Raw genomic sequence first — 18,765 nt, 5'->3', positions numbered from 1 at the left:
ACGCAACCAACGATATGTAATAAAAATTGATATTTACACCCCCCGCTTGAAAAGCGGGAGGGTATATAGTAATCGTTAATTCCGTCCGTCCGTCTGTACGTCCGTCTGTACGTCCGTCTGTCCGTCCGTTCGTCTTTTACGCTTTGGGGTACCCATATCTTATCCGCAACTCCTCTCATACCACTCAAGGAAAATTAATGAAACTTTCGCAGAATATGTACTACATTTTACCATTGTGCACCTACTATTTTACTTTTTGATCTGACATATATTTTGGATTTTCCAGAGCAAAACATGGACAGTGCCATTATATTCATATGGGAGGCGGAGGGTATCATTTAATGAGCACATTGCTCACAGTACCTTTATTTTCCAGGACTCTTTTTGAGATACATAAATAAACAAGATAAAAAGTTTTAACTAAATAAACCGAAAACTGTTATTTATTGAATTTTACTCGTAGAACTGAAGATATAAAATAAAGTATGATTCATACATATTTTAAAGGAATGACAAGGACCAAAGAAATACTACCAGTATATTCCGGTTATTAGGTGCATTCCTTTAAGTGAAGTTACATATAGGTAAGCTAAAATATCTGTTAATTCAAATCTGCGTAAAACACTTAAATTTTAATAAGTTGCATATATTTCTACTTTATGTGGTAGACATCATTGACAATAACCATTCCGTCTGTTAAGATCAACTGTGCCAATAAAACATGGCAAAAAGGTGGGGAAAATTGGTTTGGGGAAATAATGTAGCGTACTATGAGCAATGAGTTCACTAAATGAAGCTTCCCGCCTCCCATAAAAATATAATAGCAGTGTCCATGTTTTGCTTTGGGAAACCCAAAATAGGTATCGGATCAATAAGTAAAATGAGAGGTGCACAATGACAATATGTTGTTAAGATTCTGTGAAAGTTTAATAAAGTTTCAGTGAGTGATTTGATAGGAATTGTGGATAAGAGATAGGTACCCAAAAGCGTAATAGAAGGACGGACAAACGGACATACTGCTGGAAGACGAGCAGAAGGACATACCGATTACTGTATACGGTGAAATTTTCGCCCGTTTCGCCCTACTATCAATTGACGAATTTAAAACGGGGCGAATTCAAAGCATACAGTATAATTTCTTAAACAAAACTATGACTGGGCGAATTTAAAACGGGCCAAAATGTTTGCAAGTGTGAAAGGCTGAAAATAAGACAGGCCGAAAATAACCCTGTATACAGCAATATACATGTACATACGTGTACCCATCCGCTTTTCAAGCGGGCTTATAAGGGAAAAAAACAGATTAATTTTTTTTGTCACAAAAAATGTTCCATTACTAAGTCCATTGATTTCATCCCATGTTCTTTTCCATTATAATAATGTTTATTTGTCAACTTGAACAACCAGTTTTGTTCTCCGATGAGTCCGAGTTCAATTGCAATTAGAAATCAGAACACCCTGTTTTTTTGTAAGAAATGCCATTTATTCAATTTACCACATATTTAAGAGATGATTAAATTATTGTAGAACATTGATTACAAAATAGTCTGGTTTGTCATGACAATAAATTTGCAAAGGTTTGGTTAAAAAACCACCAAGACCAAGAGTCTTTGTAAGCAACCAAAAAAATGACTGACGCATGTATCTTGACAAAGGGATGGTATTGAAAGTCTGGAGTAAAAATGCTATGTTCTACTAGGTAAAAAAGTGATCGGGCTACAGGAATGAAAACTAATTCAGAGTTATTCTTCTTGCCATATCAGATGTTTCAAATAAACTTATTATACCCCCGCTTGAAAACGGGAGGGTATATAGTAATCAGTATGTCTGTCCGTCTGTACGTCCGTCTCTCTGCCCGTCCGTCCGTTCGTCTGTTACGCTTTGAGGTACCCATCACTAATCCACAACTCCTCTCATACCACTGAAGGAAATGTAATGCAACTTTCACAGAATATTTATTACATATTGCCATTAAGCACCTCCTATTTTACTTTTTGATCTGACATAAATTTTGGATTTTCAAGAGCAAAACATGGACACTGCCTTTATATTCATGTGGGAGGCGGGGGTATCATGTAGTAAGCTCACAGTACCTTTAGTTTTACATTAAATTATCTTTAAATTGTTTTTTTAATAGTTTTTTCACTGAATATTTTTGTATTTTCGACATTTAAACAATGTTGAACTTTCTGTTACCTTTACAAATAACAGGATTTATCACGGTACAAAGCCTATTTTTTCTTTCTTCTTATGTACAAATTCATTGGTTTTACATAGTACATTTACGAAAATTTAATCCTACATGTACCGAAAATAAATAAAACTAAGGCATAAAGTGTGAAAATTGTCATTTATTTAGAATCCATACCTTACTTTCTTGTATTTATGAAAAAAATAAATTTCTATTTAGAGTTGGTATAGATATACTATAATGGCTAAAGTTTCATGTAGCACGACGGTCAGTTTCAAAGGTAGATAACTGCTGATACCATTCCAAGAGACACTTCTGATTTCATCGTCTTCGGATCTAAAATGTCAATTACCCGGTATTTAGAAAATGTAAGAAACAAAATTAAACTAATGAAATATTATATATTAAATGATTCATTACAAATAGTCATAATATCTAAAAGTAAAATTATATAAAATAGGATTTTCTGTCTGAACTTATAAGGCCAGTACTAATCAGTAACATTGCCATTTTTTCTGTACCTTACTCTTTTTTAACCAAATATTTGGTGTCTATGGTAACTGTAATTAAGCAACCATGAGACATGATATGTATATTTGTATTTTTTAAGCAATTTTTAAAAATCATTTGTAAATGTACTTTTTGCTAAATTGTATAGATAAAAAATTATACTAGATTTGAAAAATAATGTAATCCATATATTATTCGCGCCATCTTTTATTCGTGATTCCTCAATTTGAAACCAATCCCCGACGATTAATTTACGCGACTGAGGAATCATACTCTACATTAATATACAAAGTTTAATGAATGTTTCACGGCGATTAATTTTTGCGAGTTAAAGTAAGTCGTGCAACTCGCAAATTTTTATTGCTTGCAAATTAAAGTTGGTTTACCTTGAAGAAAATCAACAGAAATCTATAAAAATGTATCAATGTAACATAATGTGTATAAAAAGTAAAAAAAAATCCATGCTCTTGACTATCATAACATGTGTAGGTAGGCAAACTAAAATCCCTAATTTCATGTTGAAAGGGTATTAAAAAACCGTATAATATTCAATATCCTTTGGTGTATCCTCAGGTCTTGCTTTCAGTAAAACCCCAAAGTTACATTCGGAGGAGTACATTTTGTATAAAAATCAATAGGGTTTGTTTCTGGTCTGGATTTCTTTTAAGGGAGTTTTAAACTGACAGTGTCTTTATTAAATTTTTTGGCCATCATTTAGAAATGTGCTGTTGAGATTATCTGTATCAACTGTCAGATGTACAGATATGTGTCCTGGCTGCTAAATAGGTGCTCCAGCTAGATTCCTCTGACATAGTACATGTGGTTTATTCATCTTTCTGAAAAATATAAATTAATTTGAACTTTGTTAATGAAAATAGGCCTTCCATTAAGCAATTTTTTTTTCTTGTTGCTGTCTAAGAAAGGTAGTGGCTAAGATTTGTTTTCTCTATGATCAGGATCCTGCAATACAAGAAGCCCATGGTCTACAACACTCACCAGAATAACTGACCAAGTTGTTCTTCACAAGATTTCCCTTCTTGTAATACCTTTTGTGGCCCAGGCCTACCGTTGGGGGTATGATTTTAACAATTTAGAATCTACACTTTACCCCTGCTTCAACATAGGTTTCAGCTTTTCTGACCCAGTGGCTCACTATTTTTCTCTTTTCTTCGTTATCACCCCCTGTAAGGGGGCTTAGTCATGCCAAGTTTGGTAACAATTGGCCCTGTGGTTCTTGAGAAAAATCTCAGCTCTATAATTCTTCTAAATTGTCAAGTTATGTAACCCCTTCTTTGACCCTCACCTCATCCTAGCCTAAAAGAGTTAGGTTACTAGTATTTGATTGTGAATATTAGTATCATAGTATGACTATTACAACCTTGCTCATCTGAAAAGGATCTATTTTTTTTTTTAATTCTATACATATGCTGCATTTTGTAAATTTTAATTTCTAACTTTCGGCCATTGTTGAATTCAGTTTCCAATATTCAAAAGAACATTTGTGTGGTTTTAACAAAATAATGAAGATGACACTGTGTTTCATGTACAATAATAAATCTTTTTTAATCCTTTTAGCCTTCAATATAACTACAGTAAAACTAAATGATTAGTACAAACACCGTGACATGGATATTGCGATTTCACTGATATACTGAAGTGTTCTTGGATCCCCAGCTATATAAATTTTACAAATTACAAATATAGATATAAAGAATCACGGATATAGTGAAGTACTCTTACAGTTCCTAGTGAGCTTGTTATAACCGAGTTTTAGTGTACATATAATGTGAAGATAAATGATTTAACAAGATACCCAGGGCCACATCATTCACCTGGCTTGGATAAAAATCAAAAATCAGCTTTGCATTGAAAAGCTTAAAAGCATATGAGGTCCTGACCTCCCCCTGTAAGACAGAGAGAGTGGGGTGGGGTTGTGGGGTTATGGGTGGAACATAATTGAATTGAATCTACACTAAGTATGCTTACGGGTACTTATTTTTGACTAACTGTGAGTTTTTTCATACAAGTTTTAACTTTCATGTGGCCCCACCCTATACCTGGGGTCATGATTTGAATAAATCTACACTACGAGAAAATGATTCCATATGTATGTATAATTTACTGGCTTTTCTGTACTCTGGAAGAATATTTTTAAAGGATTTTTCCTCTATATTCTTATGTAAAACTTTGATTGGCCATCTGGTCCCACCCTATCATTTGAGTCATGATTTGATCAAACTTGAATCTACACCACCTGAAGATACTTTCATATAAATATTACCAATCAAGGCTTTGCTGTATCCGAGAAGAAGATTTCCTATACATTGTATATTCCCATGTTTAACTTTGGTTATCCGTTGTGGCCCCGTCCTTCACCTGGAGTTCATGGAAAAGACACACTTTCACATTTTGATGAAATGAATATAAAGAAAAATAGAAATTATGGTTTGCCAAACATCTGATTATTTTTTCAGGCTTTAAGTTTAATATTTTCGATTTTGATAAGGACTTATTCCCTAACAGTTTTTGAAATAACAGTGTGCCTGACCGCCCGAGATGCACAAATTTTGCTGTGGGCTTACAGATCTGCATACGTCGACACCCAGCTGGAATTGTTTAAAGTTTCATTAGTTAAAATTTATTAATTTAATTAATCGCTTCCAAATCAACTAATGTAATCATAAGAGGATAAGGATTTGTGATTGGGGGATAATTTCGTTCGGGCAAGGGTTCTAGGTAGTTATGTACCAAAGTATGACACTATTAATGATAGTCATATCATAGTTTGAATGAAGGGGTCCAGGGGTGCGAAGCCCCCGGAAGCTGCTGGGCTTTCTTGTATTTAAGAGTAAATCTAGGCAAAAAAGTATTATGCATTATTTATATTATTCATATCATACTTTGACAACAATTTTAGGAGGGGATGGGGGTGTATGTCCCCCCCCTTTAATCTGCTTGTGAGTATTGAAAGCAAAGTTTTATTAACAAAAAGGTAAAAATTGTCAGCCGATAGATTCGGGATTGAAATTTTGATGATCTGACCCTCATTCACATTTTATACCCCCTGGTTAAAAAGCAGGGTGGGGGTAGGGGGAATATAGTTATCAGGATGTATATCTGCCCATTCCTTCCGCTGTTAAGCTTTGGGGAGCCCATCTCATATCACAACTCCTCTCAAACAACTGTATGAAATTTGATGAGACTTTCACAGAATCTTTATTACATATTGTAATTTTGACCTCTTATTTAACTTTTTGATCCGACACATTTTTTGGGTTCGTATGTAACCCTGATACAAGACTATTTATTCCAGTAACACAAGTTACATATTTTACATATTTATCTCTCAATTGAAAATGCTGGTCTTAAAAGTCAAGAAGGACCAGGGTCTTATATTTTTAGGTTACATCATCTGAAACCAAAAGGGGTCTTTATTATCAGGTTACATTGGTTACAACTATATTTCTTTGGTAACGATTGGTTACAATGTTTACAGGTCCTCTGAAATTAAAAGGGGTCGTTGTTTCTTGGTTACAATTAAATTTCTTTGGTGACAATCAGCTATAATGGTTACAGATCATATTCATCCCAAGAGGGTTACATTGGTTGTAACCATTGGAACCAATATAATCAATTAAAACTGAAATAAAATCTTTTTAACCACTGTAACCATTGTAACCAATTTAAAACGGAATAAATGGAAATTATTAGCTCCCCAGTGAAAAGGTTTTGTAACCAAATGAACATAGGTGAAAGTCAACACTAATGTCTTGCCATATATGCAAACTCTGTCTTCATGTATAAATAAAATTTTGTTTTTGTCAGATAAAAGCAAATTGAAGGCAGTTATATTTTTTATTATGGGCTTTTTCTTATAAAAATTTAGATTGACATGTCCCTTGGATGTATGAAAACCAACAAAACTTAAAAAATGAAGATGAAATCACACACGTTTTTAAGTTTTTTTTTTTACTCTTTGATACAGGATGTTCAAATTTTATAATTCACATTCAAGGAGATACATACACCTTTCAATGGATATTGTTGACTGTTTCAGTACAGTTGGGTATATATTGAATTCATTTTTTATCAACTTTGGATGAAATCCATTTAAAACTGTGATTAAGTATTTATTTTGATGTATCTAAATGTAAATATGATTGAATGATTTTTGAAAAATCTACCACTATCACCAATCACTTATTTTCATTTCTGCCTGGTTCTTATTAATATGTGTACTTAAAACATACAGAATTGTAAAGTACAAATGAAAAACAATTTTGTTCTGAAAAGGACGAATTAGAAAGACACTTTTCAAATTTATCTTTCATTTTAAAGTATATATCAGAGTTCTTAAATCTGCAATCACATGGGTGCATTTTTAAAAGATTTAACCCCCCCCCCCTAAGAATTTCACACTATGTTTTTATGCTATTCTACTTCTAAATCTAGAGTTACCTCTCTTTGATCAATATTAAAAGAACTTGAAATAAACAGTGTGATAAATAACAGGAATTAAAATGAAGCTTTTATGCCATTTTATTAGGTCGAAATAATAGATTGAACACTTCGTTTGAAGGTTTATGTCCATATAAACAACCATCAATACTTCAATGTCGTTGAACACACTTCTTGATGTATAAATGCTACGTAACCGTACCTGAAATTGGAAAGATACACTGTTAAAGATAACTTAAACATTTACACACTACGTTTTCGTCAATGTTCACTTATTTTGCACTAAACCCACTTTGAATACTTACAATTATAAGAAGAACATCCGCAAGATGGTGGTAACTACAATACATATAGCTAGGGCTTGGTTGTTTCCTGATTGTTGCTTCGAGCTAAAATCAAAATTGTCAAATTTCTTATGGAAATTATCATAAGCTCCAAATTTAGAACAATAACTAAGTCTTATTAATCTTTTTACTTTATTAAGAACTTTAAAATGTTGCAATTGTGATGCTTGCCTTGCCTCTTTCAAATTCTCAAATTCAAATCAATTTTATTCAAAAAGTCAATAACAATGAAGGTAATCTGTGCTAACAAATATGTGACTATCTAGGTAGAAGGTAAGCAAGTAAAAATTTACACATCTAGATATCGATTGTTTATAATCGGTGTATTTCTTTAAAAATATATTTATAAGAATATAATTAATTTTTTACGTACGATTTATTCCTGGCTGATGAACATGTGGTGGTACCTTTAGGTAATTGATTGCTTACTGTTGAACTTCTTTCTAATTCGTAACAAGATTGGTCTGAAAAATGAATTATCATATTCTCTAAAACAATTCTCAAACAAGAGGCCCATGGGCCACATCGCTCACCTGAGTAACTTGGGTGATGCAGTTCTTTACCAGTGTCCCCATCTTGCTATACCTATCATGCCCAAAACCCCCCTTCCCCTTTTTACTTAATAACTTTAGAATCTACACTACCCAAGGATGCTTCCAAATAAGTTTCAGCTTTCCTGGCAAAATGGTTCTTGAGAAGAAGATTTTTACATATTTGTTCTATATATTTCTATGTAAAAATTGAATTCCCTTTTGTGGCCCCACCCTACCCCCAGGTGTCATGATTTTTACAATTTAATATCTATACTACCAAAGGATGCTTTCATATAAACTTCAGCTTTCCTGGCCCAGTGGTTCTTGAGAAGAAAATTTTTAAACATTTGTTCTATATATTTCTATGTAAAACTTGGATTCCCTATTGTGGCCCCGCCATACCCTAGGGGTCATGATTTTAACAATTTAATATCTACACTACCCAAGGATGCTCCCACATAAGCTTCAGCTTTCCTGGCCCAGTGGTTCTTGAGAATAAGATTTTTAAAGATTTGCTCTATATATTTCTTTGTAAAATTTGGATTCCCTATTGAGGCCCCGCCCTACAACTGGTGGTCATGATTTTCACAATTTAATATCTACACTACCCAAGGATGCTTCTACATTAGTTTCAGCTTCCCTGGACCAGTGGTTTATAAGAAAAAGATTTTTAAAGATTTGTTCTACATATTTCTATGTTAAATTTGGATTCATTATTGTGGCCCTGCCCTACCCCAGGAGGTCACAATTTTTACAATTTAATATCTACACTACCAGAAGATGCTGCCACATAAATTTCAGCTTTCCTGGTCCAGTGGTTCTTGAGAAGAAGATTTTTAAAGTTTGTTCTATATATTTCTATGTAAAACTTGGATTCTCTATTGTGGCTCCACCCTACCCCCGGGGGTCACTATTTAAACAATTTAATATCTACACTACCAAAGGATGCTCCCACAAAAGTTTCAGCTTTCCTGGCTTAGTGGTTCTTTAACGATTTGTTTTACATATTTCTATGTAAAACTTGTATTCCCTATTGTGGCCCCGCCCTACCACTGGGGTTCATGATTTTAACAATTTTAATATGAACAATATCCAAGGATGCCTCTACATAAGTTTCAGCTTCCCTGGCCCAGTGGTTTTTTGAAAATTTTTGAAGATTTGTTCTATATATTTTTATGTAAAACTTTGATTCTCTATTTGTCCCCACCCTCCCCCCGGGGGTCATGATTTTAATAATTTCATACCTACATTACCCAAGGATGATCCCACATAAGTTTCAGCTTTCCTGGCCTAATAGTTCTTGAGAGGAAGATTTTTAAAGATTTGTTCTATATATTTCTATGTAAAACTTGGATTCCCTTTGGTGACCCCTCCCTACCACTGAGGGTCATGATTTTAATAATTTAATATCTACACTACCCAATGAGGCTTCCACATAAGTTTCAGCTTCCCTGGCCCAGTGGTTTCTAGGAAGATTTTTTTTTTACGATTTGTTCTATATACTTCTATGTAAAACTTGGATTCCCTATTGTGGCCCCACCCTATCACTGGGGGTCACTGTTTTAACAATTTTATATCTACACTACCCAAAGGATGCTCCCACATAAGTTTCAGCTGTCCTGGCCCAGTGGTTCTTGAGAAGAAGAGTATTAAAAATTTGTTCTATATATTTCTATGTAAAACTTGGATTCCCTATTGTGGCCCAACACTATCACCGGGGGTCACTATTTTAACAATTTGATATCTACACTACCCAAGGATGCTCACACATAAGTTTCAGCTTTCCTGGAACAGCGGTTCTTGAAAAGAAAATTTTTAAAGATTTGTTCTACATATTTCTATGTAAAACATGGATTCCCTATTGTGTCCCCACCCTACCAATGGGGGTCATGATTTTAACAATTTAATATCTACATTACCCACGGATGCTTCCACATAAGTTTCAGCTTCCCTGGCATAGTGGTTCTTGAGAAGAAGATTTTTAAAGATTTGTTCTATATATTTCTATGTAAAACTTAAATTCCCTATTGTGGCCCCGCCCTACTCCCGTGGGTCATGACTTTTACAATTTAATATCTACACTACCCAAGGATGCTTCCACATAAGTTTCAGCTTTCCTGGCCTAGTGGCTCTTGAGAAGAAGATTTTTAAAGATTGTTGTATATATTTCTATGTAAAACTTGGATTCTCTATTGTGGCCCCACATTACCCCTGGGGGTAACTATTTTAACAATTATATATTTACATTAACTACGAATGCTCCCACATAAGTTTCAGCTTTCCTTGACCAGTGGTTCTTGATAGGAAGATTTTTAAAGATATTTTCAACATATTTCTATGTAAAACATGGATTCCCTATTGTGTCCCCACCCTACCACTTTGGGTCATGATTTTAATAATTTAATATCTACATTACCCAAGGATGCTTCTACATAAGTTTCAGCTTCCCTGGCCCAGTAGTTTCTAAGAAGAAGATTTTAAAAGATTTGTTCTATATATAACACCATATATGGGTGAAAGCGGAACATGACTACATAGATAAAGAAAGCTGACGATGGAAACCTACATGTACATGTACATGTACATGCACAAGATATTTTTCACATATCTGTCAATTAAATATAGTTGTTAAAATAAATTAAGAAATGTAATGCAAACCGTGCTTCGAGCGTGTTAATTGGCAATTACAGCCTTCCTGAGCCTGGATTATCTTTTTTTTGTCTATTTTTTTTTTCACTTACACTTGTATGCCTCAGTCGAGTTGTAGCTCATTGGACATGGATTATGTTTGTGATGTAAACACTTTGTATTTACACTTTGTTGAATAAGATTTGCAGTTTTGCTATATTCTGTACAATAACCTGCAAAATTGACCATAAATAACATGCAATAATAATTTTGATGTAACTAAGTGAACATTTTTTATCTTTACCTATTGTTTTTCTATTAGGTGATAATGATGCATAATTCTTAATTACTCAAGCAAGTCAAATGGATAATAGAGTAATTATATTGAAAATGCTTTATATTATACTGTAATTTAAGCAACATATTTTCCTTATCAAATGCTAAAATTATAAAACTATATGTTCCATGTCATCACAAAGTTATAACTTAACCAAATACCCCAGTGGATGATTTTGGAATATGCACAGACTTCAAAGACTTCATTGTGATTTGGACCTATCACACAATGGTACACAAGTTTCTCAGGATCTTGACACTTGGTTGAAAATGCTGTGCAGTTTTTTCTTAATTCTGCTTCTTTCAATTCCTTCTCATTTTGTGGGCAGCTTAAAACAGATTTCACTGTATTTCTTGACACAGGACATGAGGAACTGGTGTCTGAAGCCTGAAATGACATATTTAAGAAATTTATGGCAAATTATGGAAATTTCAGTCATGTATGTAAGGTTACAAAGCCTTTAAAAGACTCCAAATATCTGATACATGTGATACATGTTCAAAAGAAGATTAGTAACAAATGTACAAAGTGTAATAAATGTTGTCTTTGAAAACACCCTGTGCCTCGTTTTCGAAACATTAACATTTATTTAATGTATGTTAATATAGTAATAAGGATTTTCTAGCCAAAGATACTATGACAATGCTTTCTTATTAGATATATACAAATATTTACATGAACATGGATGTTTGTACCAACTTTAATCATTCTTCAATATGCATGTTGTTTTCTTTTCTCTATTACATATGCACAACTTTAAAAAAAAGTTTATGTATTTAAGCAAGACAATTAGGATATGACAAATACCTCTACAAGAACATTGAGTTCTTGCATTAACTGCATCAAGCTTACTGACGCTATTAACAAACGGTGTATAAACAAGAATTGCATTTCAAAGTTCTTTTAAACATGTACAATCATGTGCTTCCGCCTTATTTGTTATGATTTTGCTCTTCACAAATTTAAATATTATATTATATATATACAAAAAGATTTGCTGTTAAAACAATAAAATACGATAACGTCCTTGAGCAAATTTTATTCAGGGCGCCATTTTGTTAAAGCACCCTCTACCCGAGACAAATAAGCTGATAATGTAGAAACGACAACTCTGCATTATAGATTAATTAAATTAATAACGAAAAGCAGATCAAAGAAATTGTAAAGTCTGATAGTTTTCCATTGATGAAAACAAGAATTGGTAAAAAAAATATAAAAATAATAAAAATAAAAAATAGAAAATAAAAAGGTTATGCATGGAACAATGGAACAAAAATTTGAAAATGCACATTCCCCGCTTTCTAGATTTCTAGTTGTAGATTCTACCTTTTCATCTAAAGATAAAAATTGAAAACTGTTCTTTTAATTTATTTTCTTTGAAATTTATTATACTGTGTAACATTATTTTTTATATATCATTTGATTTATATATATTTTCAATTTTTCAAATGAATCAGACAACTATAATTATTATAATGCTCAATCTAATTATAAGTTTTTCGTTTTAATTTTAACAAATATATATTTTCTACATTTTCTTAGAGTTTCGTGCATTTAAATTGATACTGCCTATAAACGTAGATTTGTCTAATCAAACTATTTTCTAAATTTTATACTTATCACAAACAGGAAACAGGTACATCATTAGTAATTCCAACGTGATAAATAATTTTGCTGTTACTCAAACGAAGTTTCTCCAGTTAAGAACGTCCCAGGAGACTTTAAATAAAGCGCTTGTATTTTTAGACAAAGTGGTTAAAAATTGATCATGAAATATTTATTAAAGGTATACTTCTATTTGAGTGTCGTCATAAATAACTACGTAGTGTATATAGACTTTGAATGGTATTCGCTTTAAAATACAGTACAAGTAACATTGATGTAAAGCATCAATTCGGCCTCTAATATATAGCTCGTCAAAAAAGTACTTTCACAACTCAAAGCAGTCATGCAAGGAAAACACGGGATATTCAAAGCTGAAAAAGTGATCATTTCAATAATTTCAGATCGTCTTGAAAGCAAAATAAGTAAAAGCATCTATTTAAGATATAAAATAGATGCATTCACTTTATGAGAAAAGAAGTCGGGTTTGGTGTATGATATGCAGACTTCAAAATTAATATCGGGTTTGGCCTTCCTTTTATGCCGGGGTAGTCTCGCGTTTCCCCCATACTTTGCCCGAGCGAGAGTCTGGTCTGATTCCTATTTAATTTTTGTAATTTCAAATCGAGGCTTACGGAGAAATCGGTATGGATTTTCATTGGCTGATACATTCTCTTCGATGCTTAGAATTTGTATTCTTTAAAATGTCAGAGGCTGTGCCTCTACTTTTATCTGGTTTTAAAATAAAATACCTTTGTCTGCTTTACAAGGAACAAAAAACGCACATATCTTTGTTTAAAAAGTAAATTGTCACATGTATTTTCATGGGAGTCGCCATCTTGCTAGCCGGTTTAGCGACCTCTACTGGTTACAAAAATAAAATAGGAATCATGCAGACCAGACTCTCGCTCGGGCAAAGTCTCGAGACCGAGAGTCTGGGGTAAACGAGACTAATGCCGGGATTGCTGAACAGGAAAAAGCAATCGCAATTTCTCGGACCTTTTCGACTATAGCGGAAAAACGACCTCGAGTGTATATGGTAAATGCCATGACAACCCTACCTTTTCACAATTTTTGAAATAAATGCATGGAGACCTTATATCTATGGAACATGGAGTTTATCTTTATTCAATGTAATGATAATACCTGAAATATTCTAAAGAAGGGACTTTTAACTTCATCTATCCTATCTTTGAATAAACAGTAAATGTATAATTTTTTAACATCCGGTGATGCAAATACATTGGAGAGTGAGGGAGTAACCCGAGATGATGCGATTGCAGGAAATAGGTCACAGATTAATCAGGGGTTTAGATTTGTTAAAAATACGACGAATTGGCTTTAAAGAAATGTTAATTGCCCACCCACCCATCCTTTTCCAAAAGAAGTATTCATGAAATGTGTTGGAAGTTTAATAATAAAAATGCTCTGTACTTCCTAAATGCACTTGAGATAAACAAATCAGTTGAGAAATGCTTAAGAATTTTTCAATTTAATTTGTAAAGGCAATTGGTACTGCTGTATTGTTATAATTTGTAGGAATATGGTCTGAGCCCTGTTGATGTGGGTGAACTGGTACCATTAAGACATTCAATGTTGGATAGACAATATCAATGCGGAATTTTAGGATTTACTGATTGATTGTCTGTTGTTGAGTGTCCCTTTCGAGAATTTTTCAATCATGTGGGGGCGCCGCCGTTTGCCGATGGAGGACTGCAATATTTTGTCTTGTACTTGAGGCCCTTGAGCAATGAGGGATCTTTTTGTGCCGACACCTACTGAACACGGGAACTCGGTTTATACGGTCTCATAAGAACTGGCGGAATTCTGGGAGGATCCGTTCCAAAATGTCGTGGCGTATGCGCACACAAAAGTCAACTGATATTTTAATTAAGTACTATTATTGGGAAATAGTTCTGACTAATGGTTGACAATGATCGAGTGAAAATGTTGTATTGGCAGAAACTGCATTGCTGTGTAACTGGGTTTGACCGAGGTTTGAATAATTTTTTTCCTGCTCATATGCGTAGCTCGCTGGGGCCGTTACAACCATTGTTTACAACGTTGTTTGATTTTTTTATTGTGACGTCACAATGCCGTTGCACGCGCATTGACTCTCCAGTGAATACGGCCTAAAATCCGGTGAATATGTACAGTGTTATGAACTGTTTGCGTTTGTATAGATTATATAGGGACTATAAATAGACTATATAATAAATTTTAATATTTTTATTTCCAATTGTTGCCCCCTTTTTGCGAAAGCGAGGGGACAATTAATCTCATTCGTCTGTCCATCTAGTAGAGCTATGACTTTCATATTTCACATGTGTATTCCTGGTGACAAGCCCTTTCTTAGGGTGCCACCAAATTTGACCAACCTTTTGACCTTGACCTCGAAATTTGACCCACTTTAACGCAAACATTCGAAACATTTACTTTGGCCATAACTCTTCAATAGCGAGACCGAGAAGCCACTTCCGTAAACATGGTAAACAGCCCATCTGAACCACGTGGAGAAATCGGCATCGCCACAATAATCGATGTGCACTTCGTCATCTGATACCGACATCGTCCTTCAATCATTACCATCCGACTTATGAAGCAACTCAACTTCTGTGTTTTTTAACATCCACACAAATCTGTCTGATGACCATGCTGACCAACAGTCCAACTCCCTTTTCTTCAACATTGCATTCAATATGGAGAAGCGTTCTAGGGCCTATACACGTTTTTATGCTTTCGACAACCTAAATCTAGGTCAAATATATAATTAAAGTAAACAAGATTGCTTTGGTCATAATAGAAAATTCTTTTGTTGTTTATTCTATAAATGCTCATATTTGGCTACAGTAACTAAATAATCATTAAATTTGGTTCGTGTTTTAAGCCACACCAATAAACTTTATTGTTCGTTGGACCCGCATGCTCTTATTTAAAAAAAAATAAACAAATTATGTTAATTTAAAATTCCTGCATCATTGGAATTCTGTGCTGTTTTCTGTTATATTTCCGCTCTATTTATCGTACTTTTAATCTACTTACTCTGCGCATCAGAAATATAATAATATGTTCTTTTCAATGACAATTATGTAATTATAGAAAAACTTATGACAAAACTTCAAGGCATATATTTCAAAGCATATGCTTGCACAATAATCATAGATTACTAGAAATTTAGCGAATTATTGTAATCGTAAAGCTTAAGCATAAAATTGGTAACCACAAAAGGTCCAAAATGACGTTCTAAAGTGCAACCATTCTTTACACAAATGTAGCCTTGAATTAATTTTTTTAGAAAATCAAGCAGTTAAGAAAGGAAGTCAGTGAATGATGTCTATCCCTTAAACTAATGTACAGGTTTTTGAAAAAGATATCTAGGCCAATTTTATTAATAATGTTGTAAAATTGAGAAGTCAAACATAATTATTATATAGTCTATTTATAGTCCCTATATAATCCATACAAACGCAAACAGTTCATAACACTACATATTCACTGGATTTCAGGTCGTATTCACCGGAGGGTTATTGGGCGTGCAACGCATTTTGACGTCACAATCAAAACCTTAAACAACTTTGTAAAAAAATGTGGCCGTATTCACCGGAGGGTCATTGCGCGTGCAGCTTCATTTTGACGTCATAATCAATACCTCAAACAACGTTGTAAACAATGGTTGCAACGGCCACAGCGAGCAGGAAAAATATTATACAAACTTATTTCAGGATTATTTTTAAAAATTTGGACGTCTCACAATTAAAGGCGAAACTCTGAAAGAAAAACACGGAGGTGACAAACTATAATCTTGGCATTTGTTTAAATGACGGAAGTTAGTAAATGAAAGTGGTGTCGTTATTCAATCTTCAATGTCTTATTTATTCAAATTCGGACATATATTAAAACACTTATGAGCTCTTTTGGTGTTGAATATGGTTTTTTATTCACCAGAAAAATATCCATATTGACCTCGGCTCCGCCTCGGTCAATATGAATATTTTTCTGGTGAATAACAAACCATATTCAACACCAAAAGAGTCCATAATTGTATAATATATTACACTTAGATGCAATATATAAAATACATGGTTACTGTCTTGAAATATAAGCGATATTTGGGCGAGGGTAAGAAAACGTGATAGAGGGCGAGGCTTGCCTATCATGTATTTTGTTTATCCTGCAACGAAATTTTACATTTGAGCGTCCAAAACAAGCTAATTCGACAGATTTAGGCACATCTCTACAATTGAAACTATGACGCCATGGCATAAACATTGCAGTATACGTGACGTCACAATGCTTTTGGAACGTCGGAATACATGCACGAGGCTTTATTAGGGCAGTGACCGGATAAAGCTTTGGTTTATTAGGTTACCTTTATTAGGTCAATGCAAGGGGTAGTTGCAGGATAAATCATCTTTTCTATCATATTCAGTATATTATGTAAGATTTGTATGTACATCTTTTTTTTTATTAATATTGCATAATCGTTTGTGATCTATGTTTAGTATGTTTTGCTTTGTATTATTTGATGTTTACTTAAACATATGACTTGTTTGGTTATTTGTCATATTATGTTTTGCTTTGTCTTATTTGTATGTACATATACATATGTATTGTTTGATTATTCTGTCATTTATTTTTAGTAAATAAATGACCTCTTCTATTCCTCTACTGAATGTTTTGTCTTGTATTTAATAAGGAGGTGAAGTTATTCAGGTATCCATAATTTTTTTTTTTAATTTAACGATGTATTATTACATAGCATGATTAGGTACTGTTAAATCAAAAATTATTATAATTGTATTCTATAAATGATTGGAACTGTGGGACTGGGGTATACTTGACCTGGGGTTTCACACCCCCTCCCCCTCCCCAATTTAGATTGATTGAGAGTCGACTGTATATTATATGTTGCATTTCATTTTTTTTTTTTTTTGCAAACTGATGGGCTGTGTTACCCAAAGTTATAGTCTCAATAAACTGATATATTTGGGTGTCAATGTTAGACATCGCTGAAGATGCTTGTTAATAATGACCATAATGTTAATTCATGTAATGTCAAAAAAATTTGATTTAAAAGATTGTTTAAATTTCTATCTGGACTAATTAATATTGAACACAATCTGAGGGTTCCATTCTGGTGATTTACAGATGTTAACTCCAAAGTTTTAACAATAAGGCACTTAAATCTGAGTATCTTCTTTTTTTTATTAACTAAAGAAACTATCGATAATTAAATTGACCTGAAGTTATATAAATCATGACTGAAAAATGATACTCGACAAAATTAACAAAGAATTTTTTATAATAAATTCCCAATATTTAAGAAAATAGCCTATGGAGTAGAGTATTGGAACCGACTTTGCTCTATAAACTACCTTATGCTTCAGATTAATACAATTTTATTATCGTCTCTACCTTCAATTCCCTTTAATCATTTTCTTCTAGAATCTACTTTGCTATGTTTTTGCAAAAAATGATATGAACATATATTGAATTTTAAAGAGCGTTTATTACAAATGCCAATGAAATAAACAGCAGCAATATATAATAGTATAGTTGATGTTGAATATACGTATATTACAACTATCACAGGAAAATACTTAAAATTAACCCAAAAGGTACATACAATAAAAAATGAAATTCAAATCTTACATTTGCCCGAATTTACAAAGAACAATCATACATATAGAACACTCTATAGGTACCGGATTATACAATAAATGTACTTTTAACTTCGCGGATTATAAAGCGTAAACTGACCCAAACCAGGTTATAATCGAATAATTTGGCCAAGAATTAGAGTCATTCCTATAATACCTATATCTTTAAACCCTGCGGTTACCGTTACAGTATTTTTAACATGTGCTCCTTTCATACTGCGTGTTAATTGATCTGGCAAATATGTTTTCAGGTGTTGTCAGATGGTTTTACTTTTTCCCTTTAACTGTTTTTGTATACAAAACGGCTATATCGTGCTGGTATACCCATGACTGTGTACATTTTAATCGTGTAATGTAGTCTTGAACTGAATGCATTCAAAATGTTATGTACATTTATTTTGAAAAATTGTTTATTATAGTAAATTTATTTATTGACCGTAAATACATTCATCATCTTAGTTATTCATTTTGTTTTAGTGTAAAATATATTTATCTATAAATT

General features: G+C 33.2%; 1 long non-coding RNA gene across 3 annotated transcripts in view; it reads right to left on the bottom strand.

Annotated features, from left to right (window-relative positions):
- LOC134248692 (uncharacterized) overlaps positions 1-10,915 on the bottom strand; it is a 48,609-nt gene extending 37,694 nt beyond the window's left edge. Inside the window, exons 1-4 of one of the 3 annotated variants that reach the window (XR_009988101.1) lie at positions 10,778-10,915; positions 7,877-7,967; positions 7,465-7,548; positions 7,302-7,361 (exon numbers count right to left, since the gene is read on the bottom strand). This is a non-coding gene — a long non-coding RNA (uncharacterized LOC134248692). Of the gene's footprint in view, positions 1-7,222; positions 7,362-7,451; positions 7,549-7,876; positions 7,968-10,777 lie in introns of those variants that run through there. The other 2 variants (XR_009988102.1, XR_009988100.1) reach the window with 2 other exon arrangements.
- Positions 10,916-18,765: the final 7,850 nt, after the last annotated feature.

This window comes from Saccostrea cucullata, unplaced genomic scaffold, assembly GCF_032062105.1.
Source record: "Saccostrea cucullata isolate Sc308-1 unplaced genomic scaffold, CSIRO_AGI_Scuc_v1 ctg164, whole genome shotgun sequence".
Classification (NCBI taxonomy): domain Eukaryota; kingdom Metazoa; phylum Mollusca; class Bivalvia; order Ostreida; family Ostreidae; genus Saccostrea; species Saccostrea cuccullata.
The sequence above is the reverse complement of the archived record's forward strand: the minus strand, read 5'-3'. Positions and strand labels throughout refer to the sequence as shown.